We start from the raw sequence: 19303 nt of genomic DNA on the forward strand, positions 1-19303 counted from the left end.
TGTCGTTTAAGGACCGATACGCTGTACGTCCTCTTGTCATGTTGAACGCATGCTTAACACTTAGTTGGCCGGATAAGTTGTTAATGTAAAACATGGAGCCCTTGTTGATAAGGTAAATCAGTACTTATCCCATCTTTACTCATTGCATTTCAATTCTTACATTTCCTCCAATTGCATTCTTAGTTTAGTTTTGCATATTTCCCTTTGACAAAATGATTAGGAATAATAAATGAAAATCTTGAGAACAACTTGCAATATAGTATTGACCTGTGGATCACCTAGAGGTGGGGTCGGCCGACCCCACCATTGGGCCCACTTGCAGTCTTTCACTTTGGCTTGATGCAAAGTGTCGAGGTCAGCACTTGGATGCTCCTAGAGCTCTCAAGTTGGGGTCGGTCGACCCCAAGACTTGCCCTTTTGGTAGTCTACTATCTCCCATTTGCTTTGCTTTAGAATCCCATGCATGACACACAAGCCAAAGTCTGAAAAGAAATGGTTCACTTGGGACCTGTGCACTAGCTTAAACCTACAAAGTGGTCTCCCAGACATGCTCTAGTGCTGTCATGATCACTGACAACCGCTTTAAGCATATCTCCACTTTTACAAATCATATTTTCTCTTTCACATAGCACTAGGCAAGGGAATCTTATCAAAGAACTTTACTTCTTATCCACGCCTAGGCTTTACTTTAGTAAACACTTAGTGCCACGTGTTGGGTATTCTTAACATCATTACTAAAAGTAGACTAAGTTCTAAATCTAGCAACGGTGCCAAAAATGCCAAACCTATCCCTCACACCACTTAAGCCAAGTTGTCATCCCCAGCATGATATAAGAGACGCGGTATTGAAATATGCAATTGCTCTTCTAAATAAATAATGAATTGGATCTGTAAGCGCACAGATTAATACCGATGTAGCATTTTAACCGGGAAGTATTACAGGTATCGTTATTTATATTTTTACCACTGGGAAGGGATTAGCAATCATCACTAATGATTACAGAATATAATATGAGATTGAGCATCTATCATTGCATGTATAATTGAGAACATTATATCTAACTCTTCATACTGGGATAAGTGTCACATAAAAGATATATGAAATAATAATAGTGACAAGGATAACTAATCTGAGAAACATAGCAATCACTCCCCTGTAATAATGTTGCTCTGCCAGCCCAATACACGAGAGGGGGACTATATAAGAATCAATGAAGCTGTCACTATCACGAACCACCCCACGATCTGGCATATTGGGTACAATCGCAGATAAATACGGTATAAGCACCACGCCTACACAATATCTATCATTTACCCATGGATCCGATGGATAAACGCTATACGATCCTAAGCATGTATATAGATCCAATCTAACTAAGCCAAGTACATAACTATGATAAACTAAGAACAATATAATCTTGAATATAAGCAAGTAGAGCAAAGTAATAAGCAATATATTGAAGTAGAACAAAGTCATATTCATAATATTGAAGAACAAAGATAATTAGAAAGCAATTAGAAGCACAATTAGAGAATTACCAAGAATCCTCTTGACAGATCCGGAAACCAATCGAAGATTGACTCCTTCTAGTTCTAATCCTATGTAGCTATGCTAATCTAGATATCTAATTGATGTGGTGGCTCTAATCTTGATCAGAGGCTTCTTCTCTCTTGATGGAACAATGAATTAGGGTTGAGAGGCTCTCTCCTCCAGGGTCCAGGGGGTCTGGTTTTATAGTCCCTTCAAGTGAATATGGGCCCTTGGATCAAACCGACATAGATTGTATGGTTTAGATTCATCCTTTAGGTCGGTGGAGATCTCCCGCAAAGCAGAGTCCTGATTGGACTCAGGAGGTGGGTGGGCGCCCTAACCAACTGGGCGGCCGCCCAGGGTCTGGCCCCGTTTCGCCTCCGCTTCGGTCTTGTGGCTTCTGGAGTCTTCTAGATGTAAGATAATTGCGCAGCACGTTAATATCTTTACGTAATCCCGACATGTGGGCCTTTCTTCCGTATTTCCTGATAACCCCCTGCAGAAATAGACAAACACCAAAACTCGCGGAATTCTGTCAGATAAAACCCTAAGTCTAGATCTTAATTTCATTTGGATCCTTTTCTTTATTTATTTGATAATTAAATTTGATACTTAAGGACCGTCAACAAACTCCCCCAAGCTTACCTCTTGCTCGTCCCTGAGCAAGGATAGACTCAGCAATGGATCATATGTTGTTGCAATATTTTTAAAAAATAGACGGTACACATGCTTTTAAATAAGATCTCATCTCTGAGTTAGAGTAAACTATCAAGACTTAAAACTTACTTACTTTACCTCCACCATGGGACTTGTAACTGTCACTTCCGTCTTGAGTGGTTAAAAGATAGAACAGTCTAGCCAAGTGCCATGTCTCTTATTCTTGATCAGCTATAGCTCTGGGGTTTTTTTGCAGATTTTCAAATAAAACTCAGAGATTCCTTGTATGATTCTCTCAGGTCTCTCTTTTGTGGTATTTTTGGATCCTTACCAAGGCATTGATGGTATATGCCTTCTCTCAAGATATGTAGTATTTGTGGTATAAGGCATAGTGACATTGCCTTCTCTCTCACCCTACTCTAATAAGGCTTTAATATCTGGAGCTCATAGGTGGGAGATAAAGTATACATACTCACAAGACATTTATTGCATAGTCAAACCATGGATCCAAAGAAACAAATCAATAAGCCAAATCAAGATGTGCATGTGTGGCGAATGAATGGTGTATGGTGATGATGGTGATAACAATGGTGAAAACAATGGTGGTGGAAGTCTAATTCTACTTTTCTCTTTTGAGGGGATACATACCTTCCTTGCTTTTGAAACTTTATGAGGAGAATGAGATGCTCTTCTTTTTCTTGTCTCTCAGGTGGGTATCTTGCACCCCTAATTCTACTGTCGGACACTTGTCCATTTTTACCTCTCGTCTCACTCTTTCTTTTCTTTCGAGGTTCCGAGCACTTGCTCCTTTTTATTTCCTCGTATATTTTTTTTATTTTCTTCTTTTTTTAGAGCACTCATCTCTTGAGATAATATAGCTAGTGGTAGTGTCGGTGTTTTCCCCACGGGGGGTCACACCAACGAGTAAATTTGTATGCGTGCTCCCTTTCCCAGATGGTGATGCAAGAAGACACAGGGATTTATACTGGTTCGGGCAAGAGAAGGCCCTACGTCCAGCGGGGGGAGGAGAGTTTGTATTATCTTACACCTAAGTGCTTGTACAGGGGTGAATACAAGCGTGGTATGAAGTGTGGAGCTCTACTACGTATGAGCGTGGTCTTGTGTCGTGATGTCCCCGTTGTTCTATTCCTGAGTCCCTCCTTTTATAGTTCCAAGGAGAGACCCAAGGTACATGTATAGGCGTCAGAATAGAAGTCGATAGCAGTATGGAGCGCTAACCTACTCGAGGCTTCCGTACCGGCATGGCCTCGAGCCGTCCCGTCTTAATAGCCTGGTGATGATTACGCGTGCCCCTGCATTCTGCTCTGCGCGCCGTCTTGGATTGGTTCGACGGGTGCACGCTTGTATGATCCGGCGGCAAATCCGGCGGAGTGGTTGGGATGTAGCCAGTCGACGCCCAACCCGTCCCCTGGAAGGATCTCTGTCTGGTCGAGGGTCAGATGCCGTACATTGTGCTGATATCTGGAGCGCTGACTTTAGACGTCTCGAGGGGGTCCCGATTAGACGTCCCATCCTTGTTTCCCGCGCCCTGTCGTGCCCTGGGTCGTTCGGCGGGAAGGCTGCAAAAAGATCGATGGGACGGAAACCTGTTCCCTATCACGCTTCCCGTGACCTGTGTGTTAGGTGGGGAAGCATCAGGCGCATTTAATGCTCCGGCCCGCGTGCGCGCGTCAGGCGGCGGGCGGCGTCCTTGCGCTCGACGCCCCCCGGTTCGCGTGAGCCTGTTCCGTATTCGACGGTAACCGGCACTCGACGCCTGATCGATTCGCTCGACGCTATTTCTGTCTTCGAGGTTGCGGCCGTCGATGGCGGCGCATACGTAAGATTAGAGCGTCGAATTGAGGGCCTCGACCTGCGTACGGGCAATCTCGTAATGCACATCGCTGAGGGTACCCCTTACCGATACCCTCGACAGTAGCCCCCGAGCCTCCATTTGAGCGCTAGCGCTCGAGTGGAGGCTTTGTTTTGCGGTCGAATTTCCGTGGGGGCGCGCGAGCGACCCCGCGGGGGTAGCCCCCGAGCCCTCGGAGGAGTTTTTGACTCCTTCGAGGGTTATGTTGTCTAATTCGCAGAAGCGCTTTCGACACCAGTGGTAGAAGGTTCTGACTGGCTCGTTTTGCCCGGGGGTTTCGACGTACTCTCGATAGAGCGAGCGTCTTCCTCCCCAAATTGAGTTCCTGGCGGGTAGTCCAAGTGAGAACCTGTGCCCCTTTCGAGGGGGTCAGCTGTAGCCCGGAGGCGTTCTCATAAAGCGGGATCGACGTGGTCGGGGATACCAGTCTCATTCGGTAGAGACCGGCGGTTCGATGCCTCCCGTCGGGGGGATTCCTCTCGACTGTCTCGACCCTACCTTGAACATCGCCAGCGAGTCCTCGAGGCGGGCCTCGATCTTCGACCGCTCGCTGGGGATCCCTGACTCTGGCGCTCGAGATCGGCTGTCGAACCCTTTCGGCGGGCCAGCCATCGACCTCTCGAGACTCTCGCGGCTACGTCCCTTGGCTTATGAGGGAAGGAAGTGGCCGTGGCGGTTCGCCTTTCTGCCCGTTGGGCGCGCCTTTTTAGGCGGGTGACGTTACGACACTGCATCGGCGTGGGATTCGGGGTGCCACGCCTGCGTGGGAAAGAGACGATTAGGTGGCGCATTTAATGGAGGGAGTTACCTTATTTCTCGGATCTGTCCGTTGGCGGACTGCTGCCTATAAATACGTCGTGGCGTCGCCGCCGTTCCTCTCCCTTCCGCCTTCTCGCTTTTATACTCTCGTTGCCTTTGTTTTCTCGCTGCCTTAGCTCTCTCGCCGTCTCACGCGCACACGCCACCTCGAGCCGTAGCGAATCCACCGTCCCTCCAGCCGAGATGCCTGTAAGACTCGTTGCCGCCGACGACTGGCGCCCGTCGTCGATGACGGAGCGCCGGTTGTTAGAGCTTGAGAAAGAGGGACTGCTGCGCCGCCGTACCTCACTATCGTCGCCAGAGTGGATCGCGCCGCCGGCGAGTCACAGGGGGCCTCAGCCGCCCGAGGGCTACGTGGTGTCGTTCGCCAAGTTCCACCGCCACGGCCTGGGCGCGCCCCCGAGCCGCTTCATGCGGGCCCTCTGTTTCCATTATGGGGTGGAGCTCCAGCACTTCTCTCCAAACGCCATCACCGTAGCGGCGGTCTTCGCCGCCGTGTGTGAGGGCTACTTGGGGATGATGCCGCACTGGGAGCTGTGGCTCCACCTCTACAGGGGCGAGCTTTTCCACGCCCCCACCGGAACCACGGGCGTAAGGAAGCCCGTGCGAGCGGGATGACTCAATCTGGTGCAGAGGACGGGGAAGACGGACAGGCCGCGGGAGTACATCCCGGTAGGGTTATCGACCAACCACGCCGGCTGGGACTCCCAGTGGTTTTACCTGCGGAACGATGACAACCTCCTGCCTTCCTACTCGGGCCGTCTGATCATGGAGCGTCCAGCGGACTGGACATACGGCGTCGTCCAAGCTCATCAATGTCGGCTCGACCCCCTCCTCGACGCCCTGAAGAAGCTTCGCCAGGCGGGTTTGACCGCCGCTCTCGTCCTCTCGGCCGTCCATCACCGGAGAGTTCTCCCTTTGATGTCTCGCCCGTTGAGGATGGACGAGATGGGCCCTGGCGTCTCATCTCGGGACCTCGAGGCGTGTCGGATGTCCAACGAGGCTCCGGCGGACGACGAAGTCGTGGCCCGAGTCAGGGCTGCAATTGCCGGTGATTTTCAGTCGGAGCACGTTAGCGGCTTCCCCATGAGACGAGACGCAGGCTCGATCGATCTGGTACGCTTTCTTCTTTTTTCGAGGTGTGCTTAGTTTTTCCTAAGGTCTCTTGTATTGGCCTTTGCAGGGCTCAAGGACGAACTCCTGGCCGCCCAAGGAGAGGCTCGCAACGCCAAGGCTCAGCTCGAGGCGGAGGTTGCTTTGAACCGTCGAGTTCAGACGGCGATAAGTGATCTCTCGACCTCTTGGGAGGTCGAGCCCATGGATGAGTCGAGGGAGGGCGCTCGAGGCGACGCCCTGGTCGACCAGCTGTGCTACACAGGCGCGACGCTGCGAGATCGGGTGCGGGATGCCCTCCACATTGGGGTGAAGCGGGCGATGGCGGTTGTCTGCTCGGGCTTCTCCTACGACATGGAGGTGGTGTCTCACGGCTTCGTCACCGACATCTCCAAGACCGACGCGGAGAACGAGGAGAGGCTCCATGCCTTGATCGACGACGCGGAGGCTCCTGGGGAAAGGCTGGCTAAGCTTTTTGAGCCTGAGGTGCTTCCTCCTGAGACTAGCTTAGGCGGAGGCATGGGCGGTGAGGATAGTGCCGCGGACTGAGGCCTGCGAGCTTGCTCAGGGCGCCTGGGGCCCCTTGTATGATATTTTATTAATTCTGTTGCTAAGTGATACAGTGTCTTTTTGTAATTGTTAAATGCTTATTTGTCTTTCCGCTCGAGGTCCTTTTATTTCTCTTTGTTCCTACGTTTGTACCCCCTGCTCGATCTTTCGTCAGAAACAACCTCGATCACCTCAATGGTGAGGAAGTGAGTAGAGTTTCCGAAGCCCGGGGGCGTAGGAGTTCTCCGGCTCGTTGTCCCTCGGCCTTTGAGGGGCTCGAGGCGCCTGTGCTACTCGAACCGTGCAAGGTTTACTAAATAGGAAAAGAAAGTTTCTTGGCTTTGTCGACGCTTGGGGGGGGTCGTCCCCCTGGTAGCCCCCGAGGGGGTGTTGACTATGATGGGTCATGGTCGGCATCCCCTTTTAACGTCGAGACTATGACTTGTAGCTTTTTTTTTGGGACAAAAAGAAGTCGCTCGAGGGAAAGACTTTATTTATTCATGCGTTCGTTTACAAAGTCTTGGTACAAAATGCAGGAACGTAAGTTTAGGACTTCTAGGGGTAGAATCGACGTAGCTGTTCGATGTTCCATGCGTTGGTGAAGATTGCCCCCTTTTCATCCGCCAACTTGTACGTTCCCGGCTTCAGGACCTCGGCCACCACGTACGGGCCTTCCCAAGGCGGAGTCAGCTTGTGGCGTCCTTGATTGCTTTGTCGGCGTCGTAGGACAAGATCGCCCACGTTGAGGTCCCTCTTACGCACGTGCTTGTCGTGGTAGAGTCGGAGTTTTTGCTGGTATCTGGCAGAGTTGAGGATGGCCATGTCTCGAGCCTCCTCGAGTTGGTCGACCGCGTTTTCTTGAGTCTCCTTGTTGGATTGCTCATTATACGCCTTGAGTCGAGGTGACCCATACTCGAGGTCCGTGGGGAGGACAGCCTCGGAGCCGTAGACCATGAAGAATGGGGTGTACTTCGTGGCCCTGCTTGGCGTTGTCCTTAGACTCCATAGGACCGAGGAAAGCTCCTCGACCCATTTCTTGCCGAATTTCTTCAAACGATTGTAGATCCTTGGCTTGAGTCCTTGCAAAATCATACCGTTGGCACGCTCGACCTGGCCGTTGGTTCGAGGGTGGGCTACTGCAGACCAGTTCACACGGATGTGATGTTGATCGCAGAAGTCCAAGAACTTTTTGCCGGTGAACAGAGTGCCGTTGTCGGTGATGATGACGTTGGGAATCCCAAATCGATGGATTATGTCGGTGAAGAAAAGGACGGCCTGCTCGGAGCGGATGTTGGTGATGGGTCGAGCCTCGATCCATTTGGAGAATTTGTCAATGGCCACCAACAAGTGGGTGTACCCTCCTTTCGCCTTTTGTAGAGGTCCTACCAAATCGAGCCCCCAAACTACAAATGGCCAGGTGATGGGGATCATCTGAAGAGCGTGGGCGGGCAGGTGCGTCTGCTTGGCGTAAAACTGGCACCTGTGACACGTGCGTACGAGCTCGATGGCATCTGCCACGGCCGTCGGCTAGTAGAAACCCTGTCGAAAAGGGTTTCCCACGAGGGTTCGTGGAGGAGCATGGTGGCCGCAAGCCCCCGAGTGTAGGTCTTCAAGGAGTTTTCGACCTTCTTCCACGGTGATGCAACGCTGTAAGACCCTCGTCGGGCTTCGTCGATATAGCTCGTTGTCTTCGCCATATATCACATATGACTTGACCCGTCGAGCGATACGACGGGCCTCTGACCGATCTTCTGGCAGCTCGCCATAGATTAGGCAGTTGAGGTATGGTGTGCGCCAGTCGAACGGTCGGCCAAGCTGTCGTTCTACCTCCATCACTTCAGCCGCCATCAAGAGTGTGTCGACGGTGTTGGTTGGCTGGGCAGGAGCTGCATCGACGCCAGCCCCCGAGCCTAAGTCGACGGATGGCTCGTAGAGATCTCTCGAGAACGCGTCAGGTGGCACCGTGCCTCGAGTCGATGCGATCTTGGCGAGTTCGTCGGCTGCCTCGTTGTAGCGTCGGGCGACATGGACAAGCTCAAGACCATAGAATTTGTCCTCGAGTCGACGGACTTCTTTGCAGTATACTTCCATTTTCGGGTCGTGGCAGCTCGAGGTTTTCATTACTTGGTTGATGACGAGCTGGGAGTCACCTCGGACGTCGAGGAGTCGGACTCCTAACTCGATAGCGATCTTCAGACCATTGACGAGGGCCTCATATTCTGCGACGTTGTTAGATGTGGCAAAATGAATCCTGATTATATACCTCATGTGGACGCCCAAGGGTGAGATGAACAGTAGGCCGGCCCCGGCCCCAGTTTTCATGAGTGACCCGTCGAAATACATCGTCCACAGCTCCGCCTGGACCTGAGTCGGGGGAAGCTGGGAGTCCGTCCATTCCGCGACGAAGTCTACCAGGGCTTGCGATTTGATGGCCTTCCGTGGTGCGTAAGTGAGAGTCTCACTCATGAGCTCGACCGACCACTTAGCTATTCTTCCTGTGGCCTCCTTGCTCTAGATTATCTCACCCAAAGGGAAAGACGTAACCACTGTGATGGGGTGACCAAGGAAGTAATGCTGCAGCTTGCGGCGGGCGAGGATTACGGCGTAGATCAGCTTCTGTATTTGGGGGTAACGCGCCTTGGTCTCCGGAAGCACCTCGCTGATGAAATAGACTGGCCTTTGGACCGGCAACGCATGACCCTCCTCCTGTCTTTCAACTACCACTGCCGCAATGACGACCTGGGTAGTTGACGCGACGTAGAGGAGTAGCAGCTCTGCAGGTTGAGGCGGAACCAGGACTGGCGCCGAGGTCAGCGTATTCTTCAGTCTTTCGAGCGCTTCCTCGGCCTCGGGGGTCCAAGAAAAGCGCTCGACCTTCTTCAGGAGTCGATACAATGGTAACGCCTTTTCTCCTAGTCTCGAGATGAAACGGCTCAGAGCCGCAAGGCATCCCGTGACTCTATGCACGCCCTTGATGTCTCGGATCGGCCCCATTCTTGTGATGGCCGAGACTTTCTCGGGGGTGGCCTCGATGCCGCGCTGCGAGACGATGTAGCCTAGGAGCATGCCTCGAGGCACACCGAAAACACATTTCTCGGGATTGAGTTTGATCCGGTTGGTGCGTAAGCAGCTAAAAGCGATCTCGAGGTCCTAGATCAGGTCTCCTCGCCGCTTTGATTTGACAACAATGTCGTCGACGTAGGCCTCGACCGTCGACCCTATGTGTTCGCCAAATACGTGGAGCATGCAACGTTGGTACGTGGCTCCCGCGTTTCGAAGCCCAAATGGCATGGTCACGTAGCAATACATCCCAAAAGGGGTGATGAAAGAGGTCCCGAGCTGGTCGGACTCTTTCATTTTTATTTGGTGGTAACCAGAATATGCATCAAGAAAAGAAAGGGTTTCACATCCCGCGGTAGAATCGACAATCTGATCAATACGTGGCAATGGAAAAGGAACTTTTGGACATGCCTTATTTAGACTAGTATAATCGACACACATCCTCATTTTCCCATTCTTTTTCTTAACTAATACAGGGTTTGCTAACCAGTCGGGATGATGAACCTCCTTGATGAATTCGGCCGTCAAAAGCTTCTGGACTTCCTCGCCAATGACCTTGCGCTTCTCCTCATCGAATCGGCGCAACCGCTGCTTCACTGGCTTGGAACCGGCTCGAATCTCCAAGGAGTGCTCGGCGACTTCCCTCGGTATGCCTGGCATGTCCGAGGGACTCCATGCAAACATGTCGGCGTTTGCACGGAGAAAGTCGACGAGCACAGCTTCCTATTTGGGGTCGAGGTCAGCGCTGATCGTCAGCACCTTGCCGTCGGAGTTGTTGGGGTCGAGCGGGATCTTCTTGGTTCCTTCTGCCGCCTCGAAGCTGCCCGCGTGGCGCTTAGGCTCTGGAGCCTCAGCGGCCAGGGCCTCGAGTTTCGTGACGAGCTCGGTGGAGTTCTCGACCGCCTCCCCGTACTCGACGCACTCGACATCGCACTCGTACGCGTGCTCGAAAGAAGAACTGACAGTGATGACGCCTTTGGGTCCTGGCATCTTCAGCTTCAAGTAGGTATAGTTGGGTATAGCCATGAACTTGGCATAGCCCGGGCGCCCGATGATGGCGTGGTACGTGCCTCGGAATCCGACGACCTCAAAGGTGAGGGTCTCCTTCCTGAAGTTGGCCGCCGTGCCAAAGCAGACCGGTAAGTCAATTCGTCCTACTGGCAGTGCCTTTTTCCCTGGCACGACGCCATGGAAGCCGCCGGCGCTTGGTTGGAGCTTCCCTCTATCTATGCCGAGGAGGTCGAGGGTCTCGAGGTAGATGATGTTGAGGCTACTGCCACCGTCCATCAGCACCTTTGAGAGCCGGGTGTTGATGATGATGGGGTCGACGACAAGCGGGTAGACGCCTGGGGCGACTACCTTGTCGGGGTGGTCTTCTCGGTCGAAAGTGATAGGTGTGCTTGACCAGCTAAGGTACTGGGGCACCACCATTCTTGCCGTGAAGACCTCCCGACGCTCCCTTTTGCGCTGCCTCGTGGTCAACTGAGTCAAGGGCCCGCCATAAATCATGTAGCAGTCGTGGACGGCGGGGAAGCCGTCGTCATCTTTGTCGTCCTCCTTATTGCCACCCTTCTCTTTTTTGGAGTCGTCACGCACATCTTTCTTGAACCCCAGACCGTCGAAATGTTTTTTCAACATGCGACAGTCCTTGAGCTTGTGGTTGGCGCCTCCCTTATGGTAAGGGCACGGCTCCTCCAGCATCTTGTCGAAGATGCCTCCATCTGGAGGGCCTCGAGGTTTCTTTCGATCCATGGCGGCGACAAGGTTGTCATCGGAATCCTCCCGGTGGAACCGCCGTTCTTTCTGCTTCTTTTTGTTTTTCTTGAGGCCTTGACTGGGGGTCCCATCTTCATCGACGGGCTGCTTGTCTTTTCTCCCTTCAGAGCCGAAGAAGGCGCCGACTGCCTCCTCCCCTGCCGCATAGTTGGCTACTATGTCCATCAGCTCGTCGACGGTCTGAGGTCGATTGCGACCTAATTCCCGCACCAAGTCTCGACTGGTAGTGCCCGAGACGAACGCCAAGATGACGTCGTGGTCAGGGATGTGCGGCAGCTCAGTGCGCTGCTTCGAGAAGCGTCGAGCATACTCTCAAAGAGTTTCTCCTGACTTCTGTTTGCACTTGCTGAGGTCCCACGAGTTCCCAGGCCGTATGTAGGTCCCTTTGAAGTTTCCCTCGAAGACTCTAACCAGATCAACCCAGTTGTGGATCTGATCAGCGGGGAGTTCCTCGAGCCATCGACGGGCGGTGTCGGAGAGGAAAAGCGGGAGTTGCCTGATGATAGCTCGATCGTCTCCTCGAGCTCCCCCCAACTGACATGCCAGCCTAAAGTCGGCTAACCATAATTCCGGTTTGGTTTCGCCGTTGTATTTCGCGACGCTGGTTGGGGGTCGAAATGGACTGGGCAGGGGCGTGCTGCGGATCGCCCTGCTGAAAACCCGTGGGCCCGGTGGCTCGGGAGCCACCCGATCTTCGTCGCTGTCGTACCTGCCACCGCGATGTGCGCTGTAACCGCGCTCTTCCGCGTCCCCGTACCGGCGGCGTCGATTCTCCTCGATGTCGTGCCGTGCGTCGTGTCAACGCTGGTTGTCAACAGGGGGATGAGGGCGGTCTTTCTGCCTCGAGGTGGAGGTTGCTGATGGACTGACACCTCCTTTTCGTTTTGAGGCTGCTCGTCGCGCTTCTCCGTGGCAGCCCCTCGCCATCGAGAAGCTGAGCTTTCGGCTTGTTGAACCGCCGCCACCTGGAGCAATGTCTGTACCTCATCTTGAATGCATCGAGCCTGGGAGTTCGATGGCTCTGGCATGTTATGTAGTAGCATCGTTGCTGCCACTACGTTCTGGCCTGCTCGAGGGAAACGGCTGACAGGTTGCTCTGGCTCTGCGTCACCGACGATCTGTCGATGTACCTCTCGAGCGCGTCTGCGGACACTCCCGCCCGGCGGGTAGGGCAGGTCTTGCTCAAGGATTTGCTCGAGCAGGACGAGGCACTCGCGGTATTCGTCGAGCTTCATCTTGAGCTCCCGCAGCTGCGCGAGCTGCGCGGTTCTGTCTTCCTGTGTAGGGGGGTTGACCTGTCCGTCGTTCCCAGGCGTCCTGGGGTCTTCTCGTGCCACGGGGGCTCGACCGCCCGCAGCAGCATCCTGTGTCTCGTCGGTAGTTTCTACCGCCCCGTCAACGTGATAGCATTCCCTTGTAGGGTCGTAGCTATCTGTCTCGGAGTCGGAGTCTGGTTTGGCGGCGTAGAAACACTCACGTCCCTCCTCCAGCAATCGCTATCTGAGGGAGGTGATCGTGTATCGTCCAGGGCCTAGACGACGGAGGCCTCGTACCTGGGAAAGGTCCGGCTGCTCGGGCGCCGGCCGCCGCGCGCCAGAGCTACGCGGGAGGACCATTAGTCTTTCTACGTTCATCTAGGCGTTTGGGCATATCGCCCTGGCGAGCGATGCCGCGGCGTTGTCCAATCCGAATGGCAGTGCCGTTCTCGGAGCGAACAACCCGTGTGGAAGTAGCCTAGCAGCGGTGGGGGAGAACGCGCGAGACGCGTCCCCTCCCGTCGTTGTGCGGTGCTGAGCCGTCGCGCTTGATGCCCCGTCGCACGGCGCTGCCGACCTGTGGCCCGCTTCCTGCCTTGCACGAGTTGTTGGTCGTGATGAGGCAGAGGGGCCGCGGTGATGATGTCCGCGCCTCTTCTTAGGCGGGGAGGCGTGGTGGTGTGGACGTCTCGGGGCTCCCGATCGTGCTGGCGCGACGCGGGCTCCTCCTGGTCCTCTGACTGAGAGCAAGATCATGTCGTAACCGGAGCCCGTAGACATGAAGTCGAGACTTCCGAACCAAATCACCGTGGAGCGCGGAATCGGCGAGGCGAGAGTAGCCATCTGGAAAGGAGTGGGAAATCGATGAAAAACACGCAGGACCCCTACCTGGCGCGCCAACTGTCGGTGTTTTCCCCACGGGGTGTCACACCAACGAGTAAATTTGTATGCGTGCTCCCTTTCCCAGATGGTGATGCAAGAAGACACAGGGATTTATCCTGGTTCGGGCAAGAGAAGGCCCTACGTCCAGCGGGGGGAGGAGAGTTTGTATTATCTTGCACCTAAGTGCTTGTACAGGGGTGAATACAAGCGTGGTATGAAGTGTGGAGCTCTACTACGTATGAGCGTGGTCTTGTGTCGTGATGTCCCCGCTGTTCTATTCCTGAGTCCCTCCTTTTATAGTTCCAAGGAGAGACCCAAGGTACATGTATAGGCGTCAGAATAGAAGTCGATAGCAGTATGGAGCGCTGACCTACTCGAGGCTTCCGTACCGGCATGGCCTCGAGCCGTCCCGTCTTAATAGTCTGGTGATGATTACGCGTGCCTCTGCATTCTGCTCTGCGCGCCGTCTTGGATTGGTTCGACGGGTGCACGCTTGTATGATCCGGCGGCAAATCCGGCGGAGTGGTTGGGATGTAGCCAGTCGACGCCCAACCCGTCCCCTGGAAGGATCTCTGTCTGGTCGAGGGTCAGATGCCGTACATTGTGCTGATATCTGGAGCGCTGACTTTAGACGTCTCGAGGGGGTCCCGATTAGACGTCCCATCCTTGTTTCCCGCGCCCTGTCGTGCCCTGGGTCGTTCAGCGGGAAGGCTACAAAAAGATCGTTGGGACGGAAGCCTGTTCCCTATCACGCTTCCCGTGACCTGTGTGTTAGGTGGGGAAGCATTAGGCGCCTTTAATGCTCCGGCCCGCGTGCGCGCGTCAGGCGGCGGGCGGCGTCCTTGCGCTCGACGCCCCCCGGTTCGCGTGAGCCTGTTCCGTATTCGACGGTAACCGGCGCTCGACGCCTGATCGATTCGCTCGACGCTATTTCCGTCTTCGAGGTTGCGGCCGTCGATGGCGGCGCATACGTAAGATTAGAGCGTCGAATTGAGGGCCTCGACCGTCGTACGAGCAATCTCGTAATGCGCATCGCTGAGGGTACCCCTTACCGATACCCTCGACAGGTAGTAACAAGATAACTTGAGCATTTATTTCACAAGGGGAAACAGAAATATTTTTGGTTATTCTCTCTCGGATTAGGAGCAGAATATTTTTGGGTGATTCTGGAGATGGAAATGGATGGATATATGTGGATGGTACTTCCGGAGTAGAAGTAGCATATATGAGTGAACGTGCAAGTGAAATCTTGATTTAACCACATGACAAGCTCCTAAGGGTCTACACAGCTTGACCACACTCAATGCTCATAAGCAGTAAATAGTAAATGTGTGGCTCAAAGTCTAGCAAGCATGTATATATGGCTGTGGTAGGAATTTAAGCTCTCATCATACAGGAACTCATCATGCAACATTTTAAAGATTTTCAAAGATAAAATTCTCCAGAATTCTAGCATCTCTAGGAACAGATAAACAGCAGCTCAACCTTCCCATATCGTATCCGTTAACAACTTAGACTTCAGATCAAGTTTTCATCCCACAAGTTTAGGTCTAGGGCAAGCTTTAAATTATAACAGTTATATCTAAACTTGAGAGAGAACTTAAAATTTGCAAATTAGACAGAGCAACTATTTATCATATCCATGCTTAAGTTTTATTTAGATACAGATTAGCATAGCCACTTAAACACACTAAGCAAAAGACATATATAAGCATAAAATCTTTATTTGGTTTTCCCATAGTTTATGTGTATTTTAATATTCTAAAATAATATAAGTATAAAAATAGATAGAAATACTTATCGAGGTAAATGGGGGTGCTCTCCCCCAAGCTGAATTTTGACGTAATTTCTCTTAATGTAGCTAGCAGGTGGCAGAGGTGTATTTGAAAGTCAGCAGTATTCTGACAGCGATTAGAATGTCCTCCATCTGCCAGTCTTCTTGATTCTTAAATTCTGTGGAGCTCAAATAGACAACATAGCTTGTGGAACTGATTAAGTGTTAGCATAAATATCTAGCCTTTATCATGTTGAGACTTCTTAATAATTGTTACTCCCTGTTTTTATATTTTTTTTATTTTATAAAGCAGAAATGAAATATTTATTTTATTTTGATGCCACCACAGTGAATGTACTTATGGGTTTTATGCCACTCGTCCACTCACATGGGGCTTACAGTTTTTTTCACCTTTTTATTTTCTTTTTAGGATAGTGCGAACATGATTAACTAAGTAAACTAATTGAAATAATTAAAAGGAAAAGGGTAACTACCAAGTTTACCTCTTGGCAGGGCGTTCGGTGTTTTTAAGTCCTCCGAACGGGACTCTCCAATTTCTTAATCGTCCTGAGGTTCGTTGGGTGGCGAAGTCGGTACTTCCGGTAGCGCCTCCTCTTCATGTATAGTTATCTTCATTTTCCATACCTGACTCGGTGCTTCAATCTCCTCTGGATAATTTTGTTTAAACTCTACGTCTTCTGACCTTACAACTTCTCCTTCATAGTCTGCCCATCCGTCCTTGATGATTTGCCTCCTCTGGTTGCAGTTGCGTCTCTTTCTGACCTGCTTAGATTCTTCAATGATATAGTTAGGGTCAGTAAAATAACGGCGTACCTTCTCTGAGGGGAAGTGCATATGGACTTCTCCGGTTCCAATGTAGATAATTGCTTTAACGGTGCTGAGGAACGGTCTTCCAAGGATGATGGGTGGATCATACTCGTCTTCTCCCATGTCAACAACTTGAAAGTCTGTGTAGACAAAGTGTTTATCTATTTTGACTGGGACATCAGATACTATCCCTTGAACTTCTCGAAATGTCTGATCTGCCATCTGGAGCTGAATGTATGTTGGTCTTAGTGGCATGGTCCCGAACAAGAGCCGATAAGTGACTGCGGCCATTATGTTGACGCCCGATCCGGTGTCGCAAATCGTCTTGTAGAAGTTATATCCATTTATGGAGTAGTAGATGCTTGGCATTCCTGGGTCATCCTTCTTGGTCAAAAACGGTGACTTAAGTTGGTGATCTTGGCCTCCATGGACTACAGTGAGCATCTTAGCTGACTCGGTCCACACTTGCTTGTTCCTGTTTCTCCTGTTGGTCCTCTTCCTTGATTCACGTCTGGATTGATCTGGAATTTGTGTAGTCTTGTTCTTGAAGAAAAATGTCTCCTTCTTCCCTTTGACGTAGAAACTGATCTTGGCAGCACTGGCGTAGATGATAGCTCCCGTGGTGTTCAAAAATGGCCTTCCTAGGATGATAGGTGCTCTCTCATCATTTCCGGTCTCTACCACTACGAAGTCTGCTGGGGCATACAAGGTACCAACTCGGACACAAAGGTTCCTCGCTATTCCTTTTGGAAAAGTTATCATCTGATCTGCAAACTGCAAAGACATGGTTGTCTCTAATAAAGGATATGTAAAGAGCTTCTCATAGAGTACCCTGGGTATAATGTTGACGCTAGAGCCAAAGTCACAGAGTGCTTCTGGAACGTCCACCATGCCGATGGAGATCGGGATGACGGGGCGTCCTGGATCGCCTCTCTTGACCGGCAGACGGTCAGTAGAAAATTCAGTGACGGGGTTACTCCAATTACCTGCATCAAACACGTCTACAAGATTTGCAGATTCTAATCCTTCCGGTTGTGATGGTATACCGGGGTTAGTAGTAGGAACAGCAGCAGCAATTTGATTTAACTGAGATTCAATCATTTTATTAAAGCTAATTTGATTCTTGATGGCAGTAGAGAAATTATCCATTCTATTATTTATATTTTCTAGCATTTTATCATTTGATGCCAATTTCTTGGACAGGTTATCCATTAGCTTTCCTTGATTAGACACTAACTCTCTCAAAGGTGGAAAATTATTATTATTGTTGTAAGAATTGTTACCTTGATAATTACCTGAGTAGTTAGGCCTCTGTTGATTCCAACCTTGATTTTGTTGAGGACGGTTGTAGTAGTAGTTGTTGTTGTTGTTGATGTAGTTCACATCCTCAAGCATCTCAGGGCAGTGGTTGCCTGAGTGTCCAGTGTCTCCACACTCCTCACAAGTCATGTGAGAGTCGTAGATGTGCATAACTTCTTTCTTGTCTCCAGCTCTATCATCGAGCTTCTTCATGAGCAGGTCTAGCTTTGCAGACAGCATGTCTACCTCCTTCAGCTGATGCATACCTCCACCTCTCTTGCGTGTCTGGGTCCTCTCTTCATTCCAGCTTTGGTTGGACGCCATCTTCTCCACAAGAGCTGTGGCTTGTGGTATAGTAAGTGATAAGAATGCTCCTCCAGCTGCAGCATCCATGGTCTCTCGGGCACTGTTGCTGAGCCCATGATAGAACGTTTGCATCAATAGCCAACTCTCCATTCCATGATGGGGACATTCTAGGATGTAGTCTTGAAAGCGCTCCCATGCTTCTGGAACAGATTCATCATTTTGTTGCTGAAAACTTGTAATCTTCCCATGGAGAGCATTGGTCTTGCCCATGGGAAAGAACTTAGCCAGGAAGTTTGTTGAGCAGAGTGCCCACGTAGTATTCTTCTCCTTTGTAGCGTAGAACCACTGCTTCGCTCTTCCTAACAGTGAGAATGGGAAGAGGCGAAGTAGTATAGCGTCTTTGGAAACTCCTGCTATGGTGAATGTGTTGCAAATCTCCGGGAAGTGTTGTAAATGAGCACTAGCATCTTCGTGTGCCTTCCCACAGAACTGGTTGGATTGCACCATGTTGATAAGTCCAGGCTTGAGCTCAAAGTTGCCATCGATCTCTGCAGCAGGTCTAGTGCGGATGTTGTTCGTAGTGCGAGCTGAGAACTCGCGGATCAATTTGTTCGCCATGGCTTCGAACTCTGAAGACAAGTTCCGGTGATCTTCTTGATTGGATGAAGCTTCTTGCTGAAGTGTTGATGATTTCTTTAGCTTGGCTCTCATCTTCTTGAATAATGCTTCAGGATTGTCAACAAAATTCCCTGGAAGATGTCTTCTATTCATACATTCCCCTGCATAAGATAAAATAGAAAAATATCGGGGTAAAACTGTATGAGAGAATAGATAAGCTCAATCATATTAGTCATGCGAATGATAACTCAAAATCTTTTATTCCATTCCTGATTGGTAATCAACCTTCTCCGGCAACGGCGCCAAAAATGCTTGTTGGGTATTCTTAACATCATTACTAAAAGTAGACTAAGTTCTAAATCTAGCAACGGTGCCAAAAATGCCAAACCTATCCCTCACACCACTTAAGCCAAGTTGTCATCCCCAGCATGATATAAGAGACGCGGTATTGAAATATGCAATTGCTCTTCTAAATAAATAATGAATTGGATCTGCAAGCGCACAGATTAATACCGATGTAGCATTTTAACCGGGAAGTATTCCAGGTATCGTTATTTATATTTTTACCACTGGGAAGGGATTAGCAATCATCACTAATGATTACAGAATAGAATATGAGATTGAGCATCTATCATTGCATGTAAAATTGAGAACATTATATCTAACTCTTCATACAGGGATAAGTGTCACATAAAAGATATATGAAATAATAATAGTGACAAGGATAACTAATCTGATCTAGCCACATAATAAATATGATAAGCACCTCAACTAGATACTCTAGAAAGTCATTAGAATGGTATTAGAACGAACTACAAGAATATTCCCTAAGTTATTCTCAACTATATAGTCGAGCATATCATAGTTAGTGCAAGCATACTTAGCAATCATTGCGAGACAAGACTACGCCAATGCATAGTGATATTAGCAAGGAATATGAGAAACATAGCAATCACTCCCCT

The sequence above is a fragment of the Sorghum bicolor genome, chromosome 10, assembly GCF_000003195.3.
Source record: "Sorghum bicolor cultivar BTx623 chromosome 10, Sorghum_bicolor_NCBIv3, whole genome shotgun sequence".
Taxonomy (NCBI): Eukaryota; Viridiplantae; Streptophyta; class Magnoliopsida; order Poales; family Poaceae; genus Sorghum; species Sorghum bicolor.